The following is a 17,524-nucleotide window of genomic DNA, read 5'->3' on the forward strand; positions in this document are numbered from 1 at the left end:
GCCACATATTTGTACAGGAACAGCCTTCCAGTAGGGTGCACCACTGTGGTTCCTCTTCAGAGGCAGTCTCCGACCCCTGCAGAACTGTATCTCCAACAAGGGAGGAAGTGGATGCTGCCATGAGAAGAATGGTGCACACTGCCACTGCTTCCACCTCCAGTAGTACCACATGTTGCTCACTGACAAGTCCCAAGCCCTCGTCAAGCCGCACGTTGGTACACAGAGGCTGTTCCATCACAGTGCGCCACTGTGGCACAACACTGAAGACTAGCTGTGCCTCCAGTGTACAAGCCACACATGGTGCCCTGTTCGAGCGTTCGCCATGCTATGATTATCACTGCAGGGATAAAAATATACAAACGAAGAACAGGCCAAGTAAACCCTAAGCCATGCGTGGCTCATGTTCCCACCATCATGTATTTTACACCCTGTTTTTAACGTACTTCCACCTCACTGCTACTACTTCCTGGTCGTTGTCTGTCATAAGGGAGTTCGGGTCGCGAGTTCGGGCTGCCAGTCAGTTGGAACGTGTCTGGAGCGGAGTCTGGACCTGCCAGTCCGGGAGTTGCATTGCGGCACTAGTGCAGGTGGGGGCCAGTGAGGTCTGTGTCGACATGGCTCACCCGACCACTGCCGCCACAAATCACTTGAGCCGGGCCACAGGTCTTGGTGGATCGTCGGTCGGTCGTCCTAGTGGACGACGCATTTTGGCTCGCCGATCGTTCATGAGTCGGCTGTGTGTGTGTGCATCGACTCCCTATTTGTCTTCGTGTGTGCTTAGTTACTGTTGGGTATCATTCAGGTCTTCGTCCAAGTGTTTGTCAGGTTGTGTGTGCAGCTGGCGTTATTTACACTGACGACTATTTTAGATGTTGTCGGTATTGTGAGAGGAGTCGGTCGATTGCTGCGGACCAAGGAAGTTATCTCCGTGCGGCGCAGTCGGTTGTGTCTGCTGGCAGCCCCTGTGCAGTGTTGGAGAGTGTATGGAGCTGTCCGATCGCTACTACTTTCGTGGTTCACCGACCCAGGACGTCAAAATTGTGTGGTGTTTTAAGTACCCAAGCCACGTCCATTCATGTTGTGTCGTTCGTTTCGGTGGTTCGCTGTTGGTGAGGTTTTCGTGAGCAACACCGAGTGTTTGTATTGCTGAAATTTAGTCGTCATGTGGCGGAATTAACTGCATTGGTTGACTACAATTCAAATGCACCAGCAGAATTTTCTGCCTTGTGGCCGTTAGTGTTCCGGTTACTTGCCCTGTCCACTAACGTAATTTCAGGCAGTGTCCTTTCCTCACCTGTTCTTACTGTCCAACACGGTGTGTAGTTTTGACAGCTTAATACATATCTGATTGTGGATAATCACGCCCATAACATTTTGTGTTTGAATTCTCATGTACCGATTGGTGGCAAGAAAGTCGTTTGTCGGTCGGTTCGTGGCTGTCCTTTGGTTGGGTTCTGAAGGATCAAGTGTAGTTGGGCTCACCACCAGTCTCACCTAAGTGAACGAGGGCAGACCAACACCCTGGAGGCTTCTGAGTGCTGTTGTCTTTACTGTACTTCTCACCGGTGTTTACTTGTCTGTTTATAATCTATCATAGCCAATGATACAAAAATTCTTGGTTTTACTGTGTTTTATGTAAGTAAGTTTGAATACCGGCAAGTGGATATTTGCTGAAATGTTATTGCTGTTGTGTTATCTTTCTTTTTTTTGTCCGGTTTCAGCTACTTAAAACTTAAGGCTTATCGTTATATTTTTTTTTAATTTTGTAGAATTAATTGTGCGCCTTCAGCCTTGGAACATTATTCTTAAAATTACCTTTCAAGCTTAAACTTTGCGGTTTAGAATCATATTCTTAAAAATTCCTTTCAAGCTTAAGGGGATACGGAATCGGATTTTGGGTTAAAAAATCGAATTTTTTTTTATTGGCGTATTATATTCTGCCATGTTTCCTCTTTAAAATGACGTATCATACATAGCTCTACTACAATTATAACTATTTTATTTTTATATATTTGTGAGATCGGGTATTGCGCTTTAGTTATACACGTCTCTCGTGGCTGACCATGAACTTTTTGGCAGTACCTTTAAAGTGACATGAATTCAAATATCCCGGTTTCCAGCGACTATTTATACACTAGTTGCCCGAAAATGTTTCTCTCTGGTTTCCTCAAGTTACTCTTTGACTTTGTGGCGGGACTGTTTTGTAAACAGTGTGATATAAGAAAGTAGTTGTTGTTGAGTTATTTCGTATTTAGTGCTTCATTTTTCGCAGTGAAAATGCCTAGAGCTAAAGCAAAAGTATTTAAAAAGCGTGTGAACTGGCAAAAGAAAAGAAATAATGATTCATTAGCAAAGCAAAGCAGTTCATCATCATCACTGTTGGAAAATGTGAATCCACTTATTACTGATTTGCCGAACGAACTTACACCAAATGAAAACAGTGCTTCTCATAAAAAACTAAGAGATTTGGAAGAGAAATATAATTTACTTGATAGAGGGAATGAAGTTTTTGAACTCATTGATACGAATATATTGTGTGAAGCTCTTGAAAACAGTTTGTGCTGCAAAAAATGTCATGGAAACGTTTCTCTGAAAGTAGAATCCCATGTTGGCCTGGCTGCCCAGTTTAATTTAATATGCAGTGTTTGTAAATACAGCTGTAAGTTTCCAAGTTCGGTTTCAGTAACTGTAAATAATGGATACAAGAAAACCGAACTTTATAGTGTAAATATTAGGTTAGTTTATGGATTGCGAGCAATTGGTAAGGGCAAAGCAGCTGGTGATATGCTATGTGGTGTTCTAAATCTTCCAAGTGCACCTTCAAAGTTTGAAGCTTACAATTATGTACTAGGATCTGCAGTTGAAGATGTAGCACAGAAGTCAATGCAGGTTGCTGTGGAAGAAGCAGTGGAAGAAAATGACGGCAGTCGTGACCTCACAGTGGCGTTTGATGGCACGTGGCAGAAAAGGGGCCACACCTCCAACAATGGTGTTGTAACAGCAACTAGTGTTGATACTGGCAAGGTTATTGATGTTGCAATAATCTCTAAATACTGTAGGTGCACAGGCAGGCTGAAAAATGAACACAGTGATGACTGTATTGCTAATTATTATGGTGGTAGTGGTGGCATGGAGGTTGCTGGGGTGAAGAAAATTTTTCATCGCTCTTCACAGTGGTATAATGTTCGCTATGTCAAATATCTGGGAGATGGTGACTCTAAAGCATTCAAAGAAGTTTTGGAAAGCAAACCATATGGGAACAGTGTAAATATAAGCAAACATGAATGTATAGGACATGTGCAGAAGAGAATGGGTGCCAGGCTGAGAAGGTTAAAATCAGTTATGAAAGGGAAAAAACTAGATGATGGGAAAACCTTGGATGGCAGAGGAAGATTGACTGATTCCATAATAGACCACATTCAGAACTGCTATGGCCTTGCAATCAGGCAAAATACAGGCAATCTTGAAGAAATGAGGAGAGCTATATGGGCTTTATATTTCCACACCGCATCCACGGATGAGCATCCACAACATGGTTTGTGCCCCAAAGGTGAAAACAGCTGGTGTAAATACAATAGGGGACTAACAACAGGAGAGAAATACATTCACCACCACAGTCTACCATCAGCCATCATGGCAGAAATAAAGCCCATTTTCAGAGATCTGGCTGACAGAAGTCTTCTGATGAAATGTCTTCACGGAAAAACGCAGAACCCCAACGAGTGCTTGAATAGTGTGATATGGCATCGTCTCCCAAAAACAGTGTTTGTCGGAATTAATACACTACATTTTGGTGTGTATGATGCTGTGGCAACCTTCAATCTTGGAAATATAAGTAAATGCCAGGTCCTTCAAAAGTTGGGTATGTGTGTTGGTTCCCGCACGGTACGTGCTATGTTCTTTTTAGATCAGCACAGACTAAGGCATGCTGATAATATAATCAAGACATTAGTGAAAAAAGCAAGACAGGTGCAGAGGGGTGCCAAAAGAAGACTTGAAGATGATTATGAAGACTGTGAAGGGGGTATTAGCTACGGATCAGGAATGTTTTAATCTTCTTTCTCCGTTTCCCGTAAGTTTACTTTTTACTTCATCTAGGAACATTATCTCAGGTACTGGTCAACCTAGAAGTCTGAAATTTTTATGACGTAGTGACATAGGTCCCTATTACATACTGAAACAACGATTTTTTAATTACTTGATTTACAAAAGACTTAGGGGTGATAGTCTAGTAAAAAGCGATGGAAAAAATTTACTTAAAAATAAATGTACAATATCTCTGTAAGAAAATACTTTGACAATAAACTGTTGTTTCAGTATTGTTGTAACATATGAATGCACATACAGTAAAATTTTTACCTCTCTGTCTCCAGTAGTTTGTGAGAAAATGTTCCCTATAGTAGGCATATATTAACATTGCGGGGATAGGTGATTCCGTATCCCCTTAAACATTGCGGCCTTCTGCCTTTGAAAGGTTATGGTAATTTATTTTAAAATTTTATTGTGGGCCTTCAGCTATTTGTATTGCATCTTGCTTATGTTTGTCTATCCACCCTAGCTCTGAGGCTTTCAGCGTAGCTGTGATATATATATATATATATATATATATATATATATATATATATATATATATATATATATTAGTTATTTTATATGTAAGTGTAATGAGTGTATTCAGTCATTTTAAATTTACTTGGTTGATTTTTAAGATTTCTTGTTGGAGGCATTCAGCCATGAAAGATTTGGAGTTTGAAACTCATAGTTGTAGAAGTTTGGCTATGTGCCACTTTGGTTGTAAGTGTGTATTACATTACAATAAATTACAGTTTTAAGATGAAACCGGCCCCTGCCTTATTTGTCCCTTCCCACAATCCTAATCACCTGTTCTGCCCAGTGGTTTACCAGATGTCTCAATGGTAGCAGAGCATGGTTACGCTTGTGCTTACCAACCTAGTTGCAGTCAGTTTCACTGTTGTCTCTATTGTTCCTGTGGCATCGTATTGTTTGCCTTGTTATTGTTTCAGGAGTTTGATAATGGCAGAGTCTAGGGATCGGCCCGCTAAGAAGCCCATCTTGTTTACAGGTTAGCAATAAGGCGCCAATCAACTGAGGGTAGTGCTCCAGAATTGGTAGCACGTTCGTGATGCCATGCTGCAACCGGTTGACGTCAGGTCGGCGGTGGTCAGAGAGACAAGAGCGGCTGTTCGGTTTCCTTTAAGGCTATTGAAGGCCTTGAAGACACTATTTGTCTTCTAGAGGGAACCCAACCTGGTGACAGTCAGCTGGACTGAGTGCAGGCTTTGATAATCCGTTAAGTTCAGACATTACCTTCAGGTCTTAAAGCTCTGGTAACTCTTTGGTTGTCAGCTTCGAATAGTCCCTTCATCTTTGGTCATCTTGTGAGGCTTAGCTCGGTGCCTTCTGCTGTGTGGGGTTGTCAGGTTGCCTGGGGCATGTTTCCTCTGCATTGTTGAAGCCCAGGCAGATAACTCGCTGTTTTCGTTGCTTAACAATGGCTGTGAATTGGTCGTCTTGCCGGACTTAGGACGGTCTCTTCCCGGGGAAGGGATGTTGGGTAGCCAATGGGCGTGTTTCCTCTGCACGGGTGGGCCCAACTGTTTCGCATGAGGCCTTTTTCAGGCACTGTCTTGTGGCTTTTTAGAAGAGGCAGTTAGTTTGTTTCGGCATATCACGCCCGGGTTCTTGTTTGAGGGGGGAGGTTGAGCTGTGCGTGGCTCGTGTTACCGCCATCATGTATTTTACACCCTGCTTTTAACGTACTTCCACCTCACTACGTTAATTTAAATGACTACTGTCACTGTGACCGGCGCTAGCATTGCATATCGATATATCCCCTCTCCTAGTATCTTTGCTCGACTGCTATTACTTCCTGGTCGTTGTATGTCATAAGGGAGTCCGGGTCGCGAGTTCGGGCTGCCAGTCAGTTGGAACATGTCTGGAGCACAGTCCGGACCTGCCAGTTGGGGAGTAGCAATGCGGCACTAGTGCAGTCGGGTTGGAGCAGTGAGGTCTGCGTAGACATGGCTCGCCCGACCATTGCCGCTACGCATTACTTGAGCCGGGCCACGGTCTTGGTGGATCGTCGGTCGGTCGTCCTACCGGACGACGCGTTTTGGCTCGCCGATCGTTCATGAGTCAGCCGTGTTTGTGTGCATCGACTCCCGATTTGTCTTCGTGTGTGCTGAGTTACTGTTGGGTATCATTCAGGTCTTCGTGCAACTGTTTGTCAGGTTGTGTGTGTAGTTGGCGTTATTTCCACTGACGACTATTTTAGATGTTGTCGGTATTGTGAGAGGAGTCAGTCGGTTGCTGCGGACCAGGGAAGTTATCTCCATACGGTGCAGTCGGCTGGGTCTGTTGGCGGAGTATTAAATTACAATAAATTACAATTTTAAGGTGAAACTGACCCCAACCTTATTTGGCCCTTTCCACAATCCTAATCACCTGTTCTGCCCAGCGGGTTTAGCGGGCATTTCAACCCATTATTTGGTTGTCAACCTGCTAGCTCTCGACTGTTTTCCCAACTCAGCTCACTACAGGTAGGATATCATTATTACAGTTTGTAAGGCAGAACTTGTAATTCTGCTGAGGATATCATCGTATGGATAAATCAGCTGTTTAAGCTGATGGACAGTCATTGACAGAAGTGGAAGTGACTAGGTCTGTCCCAGCTAATTGTGTTGGGAAACTTGCTAATCATGTTGTATGTTAATGACATAACAGATAAAAATAAGACTGGCCTCAGACCTTTGTTGATGCCGTGTAGTGACATTTTAAGAATAGCACTGAACCAGAATGCTGCTATAAATTTTATTGCTGTAGTTTATACAGCAGCAATAGAGCCTGTTTCAGTTCTGTGGCTCCCTTCAGGGTATCTTTAGACAAATACATTTTGTTAACAGTTCCAGAATTATACCTAATAACAATTTTGTGGCACTTGGTGTTGCTACTTACATCCATACCGCACTGTTGCACTGTCTCTATCTTATAACCTCATTGCTGGCAAAAGGACCTCCTATTTCAGACTAGTTTCATTAATCACTCAATTTAATTTTTACTTATGATAAGCAAAGAGTTGAACAACTGGTTTAAAAAATGTTACACATATAACAAACAATTCCCACAAAAAATTCAAGAACGCTAACCAATAGAATAACAGACATAAAAGAGGCACAGAATGGTTAATTCGTATCCTTTGACAATTCTAATTTATATACAGTCATACCAATCCAACAAACAACAACCATCATAGAACATATTACAACATAGGTAGCTGTCTATGACAGTAATACAAGAGATCACGAATATACTGAAACCGTTACTAAAATAAAAATTATTGCATTTAACAATGATATAGGCACCCCGGAAGTGGTGTTGCAATTGAAGATACCATTTTGTATCCAGTACTTTGTTCGGGATAACTTAGAATTCCAAAGAGTGTATTCTTGTCCTCACAGCTAGAATCATTTCCTAACTCAGCAGGTGTTAAGAATGTAGTTTTGCATTTTTGCCGTCTATTTTCTAAGACGACTTAAGTTCACTATTTCTCGAGTGCTGCTACATTTCTCCTAAACCTAAACTAATCTTCCCGAACGTCGGCTTTTAGCAGTCTTCCCATTCTTCTGTGAATAATAATTCGTAGCGTTTTGCAGTCATGAATTTTTAAATTCATGGTACGGTGACTCGCCCACTTACCAAGTTCTGGCATCTCTGTGATTTCGATTATTAAATTTTTCTTGTATTCTGACGGTATTTTGCCTGTCTTAGATATACTGCGTACCAAGTGAAATGCTTTTGTCATGGTTTGTACTCTAAAGGGTATTAGTAATTTTGAGGGAATGTTGTCTACTCCAGGTGCCTTGTTTAAAGGTAATTCTGACAGCACTACAACAAATAATGCTCGCTTTGATGCATCTCCCTACCTTCTCCATGATACTGACTTAAACTTTCTGCTCATTATATGTCCCTTCTGTATTCCCCCAAGCATCCTTCATTTACTGTGTTTCTATATTCTCTACTTTCATCTACATAAATTAATATATAAGTTTTAACCGTTTATCTGTTGCCTTCTCTTCTTTCCTTAGTACTGATCTTCCAACGGCAGCTTTTCTTTTCCCCAAAGGATTACTTAATTTTTTCCACATGCGACAGCTGTATTTCCTATAGTGAAGCATGGCTCTACGGTTTTCCATTTCTTCTCTAGCCTGCTTTGACATTTTCTACTTTGTGTCAATTTCAGATTTTTACAGATCTATATTCCCCTGTGGATGCTTCATTTCCTGTATTTTTATATTTTCCACTTTATCCATGTAAACCAATACATTATGTGTTATACAGGGATTTCTGCAGGGCCTTGTCATTTTGCTTAGTAGTTCCTCTCCTGTCTTTACTACTCCATTCACCGAGGGTATCCCTTCATCGTATATTTGTAGTCATTTCGCTCGTTTCGGTTAGACAATGCTTAATGCATAGTACGAGAAGGCTTCCAGTTTCGCTCTTTCCCGAAGTTACTGTTCTACAACCATTTTTTTCTATTTATTTTTCTGCTATCCCAGTTCCACATAACAATTAAATATTAATATCTTCTAGTAATTTAATAAATTATTTTACCTTATTACATACATCATCACGGAGCTAGTAGTGATATATACGTGAGCTAGCTGAAACGTAATGCTCCCGATGTTTTTTATATGAAAACTCTTAAAGCCTTTTAAATAAGACAAACTTTACTGACATTATACATCTTTACTCTTCATGTCTACATATTTATTCTTCAACAAAGTGGTCCTGGCGACGAGCACATTTCTTCCAACAAGAGACCACTTTGTTGACACCGCCGCTGTAGAATGTCTGAATTGTTGAAACAGATGAAAAAACGATGGGGCTAAACTACGACCAGACAATGAGTTTATTATTAGATCTGTATGTCGCTGTGTACACTGTTGTTGAGGGACAGAGGGGGCTCGAAAATTGAAAGACAAATCATCTTACTGGCCAAATAACCAGAGAACTTAAAAGACAGTTATGAAACTTCGCTTAAATTTGAGGAAAAATGATGGTTAGAAGAGAGTAGCCTGTGTCCGGTGCTACCTGAGGATCTACGGCTCAGTGGTGTAACATCTAGCGGAGGACGTGAACAATCAATTCTCGCTTCACTCACAAACGAGTAAGTGGCAAGGAATTCAGACTAGTCCAATAAGGAACGATACGCTGCTACTGTTTAGTTACGCTACTTTTCAGATGCCTTAGATTTCGTTTGTGCTTTTTTTTTGTTATTCTATTATTTCCATTTTCATTTGTAGATAAAACATTACGAAATATTTGATTAATCATGTTTGTGCATTCAGTATGTAGATCTTCCCGTAGCAATGAGACAGTAGTTTAAACCATTTTGATTACGACCTCACCGTTTTCTGTTACCAGTGTAGTTCACTTCCAGTGTGGTGAAGAAGGAATTTGGATAAACTCTCGGCACTATCTTATTCTCGTATATTCAGGTACACACTGAGGTGAAAAATGTCATGGGGTACCTCCTCATATCGTGTCGGACCTCATTTTGTGCAGCAGCTCGACGTGACATGGACTCAACAAGTCGTTGGAAGTCCCATGTAGAAATATTGAGCCATACTGCCTCTATAGCCGTCCATAATTGTGGAAGTCTTATCTTTAACAACATATACCGAAGCAGGATAGCAAATGAGACAGAAAACATCAGTTACTTTTGTCTATTTAAGTGCAGCATATGATACTGTTTCGAGGCATGGACTGTTTTATAAATTATTGCAACTTGTCCCATGCAAACTGAAAACAAAACTAATTGACAACATGTTAACTGGGAGGACACTCACTGTAACTACAGAAAATGACACTACCTGCCCAAAAGTGTTAAATACTGATTTACCACAGGGGTCTGTACCTTTTCCTCTCTTCTTTTAATACATGTATGTCTGCTATCCCTGCAACAGAGTCCAGAAAGTTTGGCTACGCAGACGACTGGGCAATAGCTGCCCAACACAAGACTTTTGAAAGAACTGAAGAAATACTAAATTCTGACCTATATATCTTCAGCTACCATTTCCGCAAATGGAGGTTACAACTAAACTCAAATAAAACAAACTTCATGTTTTAATCTGTTCTCTAGATTGTCACACAGAGCTGTCGATGTCCATTTTGAAGGAGACAAACTTGGTCATAACATACACCAAAAATACCTTGGAATCATATTATATAGGACAATTTCCGTTAAGGAGCACCTGACACGAACACCTGCTAAGCTCAAAACCAGAAACAACATTCTTCATGACCTGTGTGGCTCTCGCTGGGGATCGCCAGCAAACACTCTCCGGTTATCAACAGTCGGTTTGGTGTACTCAGCAGCAGAGTACTGTGCGCCTGTCTGGCTTAATAGTCCACACGTAAAAAACATAGACGTACAACTCAACGGTTGTTAGTGGGTCAATAGGATCTACTCCCACATACTGACTACCTGTCTTGAGCCACATGCCACGTCCTGATATCATACGAAAGAACGCGCTACTGCTTGAATACCAGAAGACTGCTGAGCCATGCGTGGCTCATGTTCCCTCCATCATGTATTTTACACCCCGTTTTTAACGTACTTCCACCTCAGTACGTTAATTTAAATTACTACTATCACTGAGTTGCTGCTTTGCCTGACCCTGACCAGTGCTAGCAGCGTGTATCGATATATCCCCTCTCGTGGTATCTTTGCTTGACTGCTATTACTTTCCGGTCGTTGTCTGCCGTAAGTTAGTTCAGTTCGGATAGCGAGTTCGGTTCTGCCAGTCAGCTGGGACGTGTCTGGAGCGCAGTCCAGACCTACCAGTTGGGTAGTTGCAATACGGCACTAGTGCAGTCGGGTTGGAGCAGTGAGGTCTGTGTCGACATGGCTCACCCGACCATTGCCGCCACAAATCACTTGAGCCGGGCCGTGGTCTTGGTGGATCGTCGGTCGGTCGTCCTACAGGACGACGCGTTTTGGCTCGCCGGTCGTTCATGAGTCGGCTGTGTGTTTGTGCATCGACTCCCGATTTGTCTTCGTGCGTGCTTAGCTACTGTTGCGTATCATCCAGGTCTTCGTGCAAGTGTTTGTCAGGTTGTGTGTGTAGTTAGTGTTCTTTCCACTGATGTTTGAGATGTTGTCGGCATTCTGAGAGAGTCGGTCGGTTGTTGCGGACGAGGACAGTTATGTCTGCGTGGTGCACTCGGCTGGGGCCGCTGGCAGCCCCTGCGCAGTGTCGAAGCGTGTGTGAAGTTTTTCGATCGCTACAAGCTTCATGGTTTACCGACACAGGACATCAAAGTTGAGTAGTGGTTTCAACAACCCAAGCCACGTCCATTCGTGTTGTGGTGTTTCGTTTCGGTGGTTTGCTGTTGGGGAGGTTTTCCTGTGAGCAACACAGGGTGTTTCAGCTACTGAAATTTAGCCGCCATGCGGTGCAATTAACTATTTTGGTCGACTACAATTTGAGTGCACCAGTGGAATTTTCTGTCCTCTGGCCGTTAGTGTTCTGGTTACCTGTCCTGGGCACTGACGTAAATTCAGGCAGTGTTCTTTTGAGTGAAGTTAACTATTACCGTGTTTCAAATTCAGGTGTACCAGCAGAATTTTCTGCCTATTCGCCGTTAGTGTTCCGGTTACTTGCCCTAGCCAGTAACGTAATTTCAGGCAGCGTCATTTCCTCACCTGTTGTCGCTGTCCAACATGGTGCATAATTTTGACAGCTAATACATTCTCCATTGTGGATTATCAGGTTTGTAGCCTTTCCGGTTTGAGTTCTCATGTACTGATTGACGGGAAGCAAGTCGGTACGTAGCTGTCCCCTGGTTGGGTCCCGACAGATCAAGTATAGTTGGGCCCACCACCTGTCTCGCCTAAGTGAACGAGGTCAGACCGACCTCCCTGGAGGCTTCTGAGTGCCACCGGTGTTTAATTATCTGTTGTCAGCTACTTTAAATTCAAGGCTTATGGTTGTTTTTTTTATTTTCTCAAAATTTTGCAAAATTAATTTCTAAATTTACCTTTCAAGCTGAAACATTGCGGCCTTCTGCCTTTAAAAGATTATGGTAATATATTCTAAAATTTTGCAATTTAATTGTGGCCCTCAGCCATTTGTATTGCACTTTGCTGTTTCTTTTAAATTACTTTATTGCTATCTTAATTGGATTTTTATCTTGTTTGGAGTCCTTCAGCCATGAAAGAGTTGCATTTGGTAAAGGTCTGGCTATGTGCCGCTTTGGTTGTAAAGGTTATTAAATTGCAATAAATGACAATTAGAAGGAGAAACCAATCTCATCCTTTGGCCCCTTCCACAATCCTATTACCTATTCTGCCCAGTGGGCTTAGCAAGCGTATCAACTGCTAATAACATCGACCTTTCAATAATGCGTGACGTATTCCCTGTGGAGCGAAAAAGTCTGAGATTAAGACATCCCATTCTCATCACAGCCAGGACTCTCATGGAGAGTGAATTCAATCCCATCGATGACTGGAAACGCTGCTGGCAACAAAACTGTTCCCTACAATGCCTAAAGCTGCCTTGTATCCAGAAGAAACTCGCTGGATTCGATTAGCCTCGGGATATTTGGACTATGTTGAACCACATCGAACGGGCGATGGAGGATGTGCAGACACTCTCTACAAATGGGGCAAATCTCCATTACCATCATGGTACTGTGGTGCAGAACGACAGACAGTTGTTCATGTTGTAGCGACAGGCCTGCAAATATTCTTTCAAGGATTTTCTCACAGTGACGAATGGCGTTATAAAGTGCATAAAAGAACTTGATATCCCTCTATAGCTGTTGTTACTTTATGCTGGAGAGCTACGCTTAAATGTTGACGAGTATCTTCGTATATTCATTGCCATAGGATAAAAAATAAATTGCGGAAGTGTTGTTGGTGCAAGATACTGTGCATCAACTGACCTCTCGATTATGCCCCATAAATTTTCGATTGCATTCATATCGCGTGACCTGGATGACGAAATCATTCACTCGAATCCTCCAGAATGTTCTTCAAACCAATCGCGAACGATTGTGCCCTCATGATATAGCGCATTGTCATCCATAAAAATTCCATCGTAGTTTGGAAACATGAAGTCCAAAGGGCTGAAATTGGTCTCTAAGTAGCCGAACATAAAAATTTCCAATCAGTGATCCAGTCCATTCCATGTAAACGCAGTCCACACCATTGTGGAGCGACCACGAGCCTGCACAATGTCTTGATGACAACTTGGGTCCACAGCTTCGTGGGGTCTGTGCCGTACTAGAAACCTACCATCAGCTCTTACCAATTTAAATCGGGACTCTTCTGACCAGGCCACGGTTTTACAGTCGTCTATGGTCCAACCGATACGGTCACGAGCCCAGGAGAGGCGCTGCAGTCGATGTTGTGCTGTTAGCAAAGCCACTCGCTTCGGTCGTCTGCTGCCATGGCCTATTAACGCCAGCTTTCGCGACACTGTCCTAACGGATACGTTTGTCGTGCATCCGACGTGGTTTTCTGCGGTAACCTCACGCAGCGTTACTTATCTGGTAGCACTGACAACGCTAAGGAAACGCCGCTGCTCTCGGTCGTTAAGTGAAGGCCATCGGCCACAGCGTTTTCTGTGGAGAGAGATAATACCAGAAATTTGGTATTCTCAGCACATTCTTGACACTGTGGATCTCGGAATATCGTTTTGCTTAACGATATCCGAGAAGGAATGTCCCATGCGTCTAGCTCCAACTACCATTCCGCGATCAAAGTCTTAATCCCCGTCGTGCGCCCATAATCACGTCGGACACATTCCCACACGAATCAGCTGCGTAAGAATGATGGCTCCACCAATGCACTGCCCTTTTATACCTTACTTACATGATACTACCGTCATCTGTATATCGCTACTCCATGACATTTTTCACTTCAGTGTGCATTCATGTACATGGCAGGTCTGTCTCTGTTAGTGTCCATTCATGTAAATAACAGGTCTCCGTGTTTTCCTTGCGATATATTGCTTTGTTACTGGGTGGGACACAGCTTGAAGTCTTGCACATACAGCTCGCTTATTCACATTGTATGTAAACAGAAGCTAAAGATAAGGAACGGTAATCATACTTACGCAGAACAAAGAGAGTCTTTTCCCACGTAACATGCGCAAACAATATGCCCATCGTAACACATCGTTTAGGAAATAATGGATCTGACATTTATGATATCTGCATCTATCTCTGGAACTCCGGTCTCACTTTCATTTATACCTTTTCCTGTTCCAACAGAGAATGAAGCACAGGAAGAACGATTATCGGTAAGCCTCCGTAGATTTCATGTGATTTTTCCGAAGGGGTCTGAGCCGTGGCTGGCTCATGCTATGAGCTGGATTAAACCTTCATTGCGATTCTGTGTTACGTCTCCCGCGGTTATCGCGATTATGCTGTTATCCTGGCAGCAGCGGTATGTATCGATGTGCGCACCGTGGTCTATCTTTGACCTGGCGCTTATAGTTTCTGGCTGGGCGGTATGCTACCAGTCTGTCGGTTGGCGTGGAGCAGCGAGGAATTCTCCACGGGACGTAGTTTGGTTGGGGCCGCGGGCGGTCTCTACGTGGTGTCGGAGTGTGTGCGGCTGTTCCCGTTGCTACGAGGTCCGTGACTCACCGACCCTGGACACGAAAATTGAGTTTGTATTTAATCTACCAACAAGTCAAGACTGTTCACATTGTGTCGTTTGGAGTTCGTTGTCAGCTGCTGGGATATTCCCGCGGGCAAAAACATGGTTATCAAGTTGGAAAATTCTAGCCACCCTCAGGTGGAGTTTCACTGTATTTGGTTATTTGAATTGAAGTGCACCAGCGGAATCTTCTGCCTTGTGGCCATTAACGTTCCGGTTACCTGCCCTGGCCGTTGACGTAAATTTCAGGCATTGTAGTTTCCTCATCATGTTGTTGCTGTCCAGCACGATGTGTAGTTTGACAGCTCTATGCGGGCGCCAATATCTTCTACATTGTTCCCTTGAACTACCTGTTGTGCCTGGTTGGGTGATGTGGAAGTTATCTTGATGATGGGTTCGCTGACTATCGGCCGCTTGGGTTGTCGTCGGATTGTGAATGGTTGGCCCGACTGCCTGTCTCACCTAAGCAAGCTTTAGTGTTTGAATTCCATGCCGACCCTCGAACATCTGGGCACCCTTGGGTGTACTGCCTTTTTTTTTATTTTGTTCTGGTTGGTTTTTTTTTTTTTAATAAAGGTTGTTTTGCCCTTGAGGCGTAAGATTCTTTAGACCTTCAGCCTAATTTAAAGAACTGTTTCACGTAAGACCTTTGGCATTTTAAGGTTTTAATGTTGTTGAATTTCAAGTTTTGGGCCTTCAGCCGAGTTTGAGTTGTTTTGCTCTTAAAGCCTTCAGCCTAGTTCAAAGAACTGTTTCACGTAATGCCTCTGACATTTAAAAAATTTTAATGTTGCTGAATTTTAAGTGTTGGGACTTCAGCCGATTTTGAATTTGAGTTGTTTTGCTCTTAAGGCCTTCAGCCTAAATTAAAAGAACTGTTTCATGTAAGGCCTTTGGTCTTTAAAAAAATTAATGTTATGGAGATTTATGTGTTAGGCCTTCAACCAATGTGAATTTAACTAGTTTGCTCTTGAAGTGTCTGATTCTCTGGGCCTTCAGCCTAACTAAAGAACTGGTTTAAGATAAGGCTTTGCCTTTTAAATTTCTCTTTTGGCTGAGTTTTGCCTAATTAAGAACTGTTGTATGTAAGGCCTTTTTTTTAATTTAATGTTGTTTAGCCTTAAGCGTTGGGCTTTCAGCTGATTTTGAATTCAAATTTTTGCTCTGAAAATCTCAGATTCTTTGGGCCTTCAGCCTAAATAAATAACGTTGTAAGATAAGACTTGCCTTTTAAATTTCTGATTATGCTTATTGGCCTTCAGCCGTTTTTAAATTAAAGTGGCTTTCAGCCAGTAATTAAGTGCCAAATATTAAATCTGTATGTTTAAAAAAAAGATTTTTTGGGGTTCTTGAAATGTTTGATCAAGTAATAAAGTTGTATGTTCGAGTGTAACTAACATCCCCTCATTTTGGCCCCTTTCCACGATTTAAACTACTTGTCCTGTCCTGTGGGTTAAGCCAGGCGTCTCACGATCATTTAACGACATGTACATTGGACAAATTATTGTGTTGTCAGAGTCTTCTTCGAACATAAGGCTCTTAGTGATGCAAACGCTTCTCTTATAGCAGCGTCCATCACTGTTGTTTCCTGAGCATCTGTATGACGCTCTCCAGTTTGGTAAACGAACCCCTGAAGAAACGCGCTGTTCTCCTTCGGATCTATATCTGTGTGTTGCTCCTGGCAAGGGCCCCAGATCGACGAGTGATATACAGCCATTGTCATCAAACAAGGACCTACGAAGAATCTTTGCACCACAAGTTCAGTGACATTAAGTATAAAGAATGATGTTGTCAGAATGGAACAGTTTAGCTCCACGAGTAGCGAGATGGGACACTGCTTAAGGCGGTGGAACCGTATTCGTGTAGAGAACAGTTCAAAACCCATCTATCGAATTTGATGTATTTCGTGGTTTCTGTAAATGATTTTAAGCAGCTACTTCTAAAAATTCTTCCACAAATACTTTGTCAGTTCCTTCTCTCATCCTTGGCTAACTGAAATGGTGCTTGTCTCCAACATGTAGGTGGTACATCAGACGAAAGTTGCAAGTTTTGTACTCCACACAAATTACTATCCGGAGGGCGTTATACAAATAGCCTGCCGTCATCATGCCTCTTCACGAGATTGTCATCACAGCAATTCCTATCGGGTTTGAAATCGTTGTTGACATTCGTCTCCGGTCCCGGTCGGGTAACATACACTCCTGGAAATGGAAAAAATAACACATTGACACCGGTGTGTCAGACCCACCATACTTGCTCCGGACACTGCGAGAGGGCTGTACAAGCAATGATCACACGCACAGCACAGCGGACACACCAGGAACCGCGGTGTTGGCCGTCGAATGGCGCTAGCTGCGCAGCAATTGTGCACCGCCGCCGTCAGTGTCAGCCAGTTTGCCGTGGCATACGGAGCTCCATCGCAGTCTTTAACACTGGTAGCATGCCGCGACAGCGTGGACGTGAACCGTATGTGCAGTTGACGGACTTTGAGCGAGGGCGTATAGTGGGCATGCGGGAGGCCGGGTGGACGTACCGCCGAATTGCTCAACACGTGGGGTGTGAGGTCTCCACAGTACATCGATGTTGTCGCCAGTGGTCGGCGGAAGGTGCACGTGCCCGTCGACCTGGGACCGGACCGCAGCGACGCACGGATGCACGCCAAGACCGTAGGATCCTACGCAGTGCCGTAGGGGACCGCACCGCCACTTCCCAGCAAATTAGGGACACTGTTGCTCCTGGGGTGTCGGCGAGGACCATTCGCAACCGTCTCCATGAAGCTGGGCTACGGTCACCGTTAGGCCGTCTTCCGCTCACGCCCCAACATCGTGCAGC

Source organism: Schistocerca serialis, chromosome 2 (assembly GCF_023864345.2).
Source record: "Schistocerca serialis cubense isolate TAMUIC-IGC-003099 chromosome 2, iqSchSeri2.2, whole genome shotgun sequence".
NCBI classification, from domain to species: domain Eukaryota; kingdom Metazoa; phylum Arthropoda; class Insecta; order Orthoptera; family Acrididae; genus Schistocerca; species Schistocerca serialis.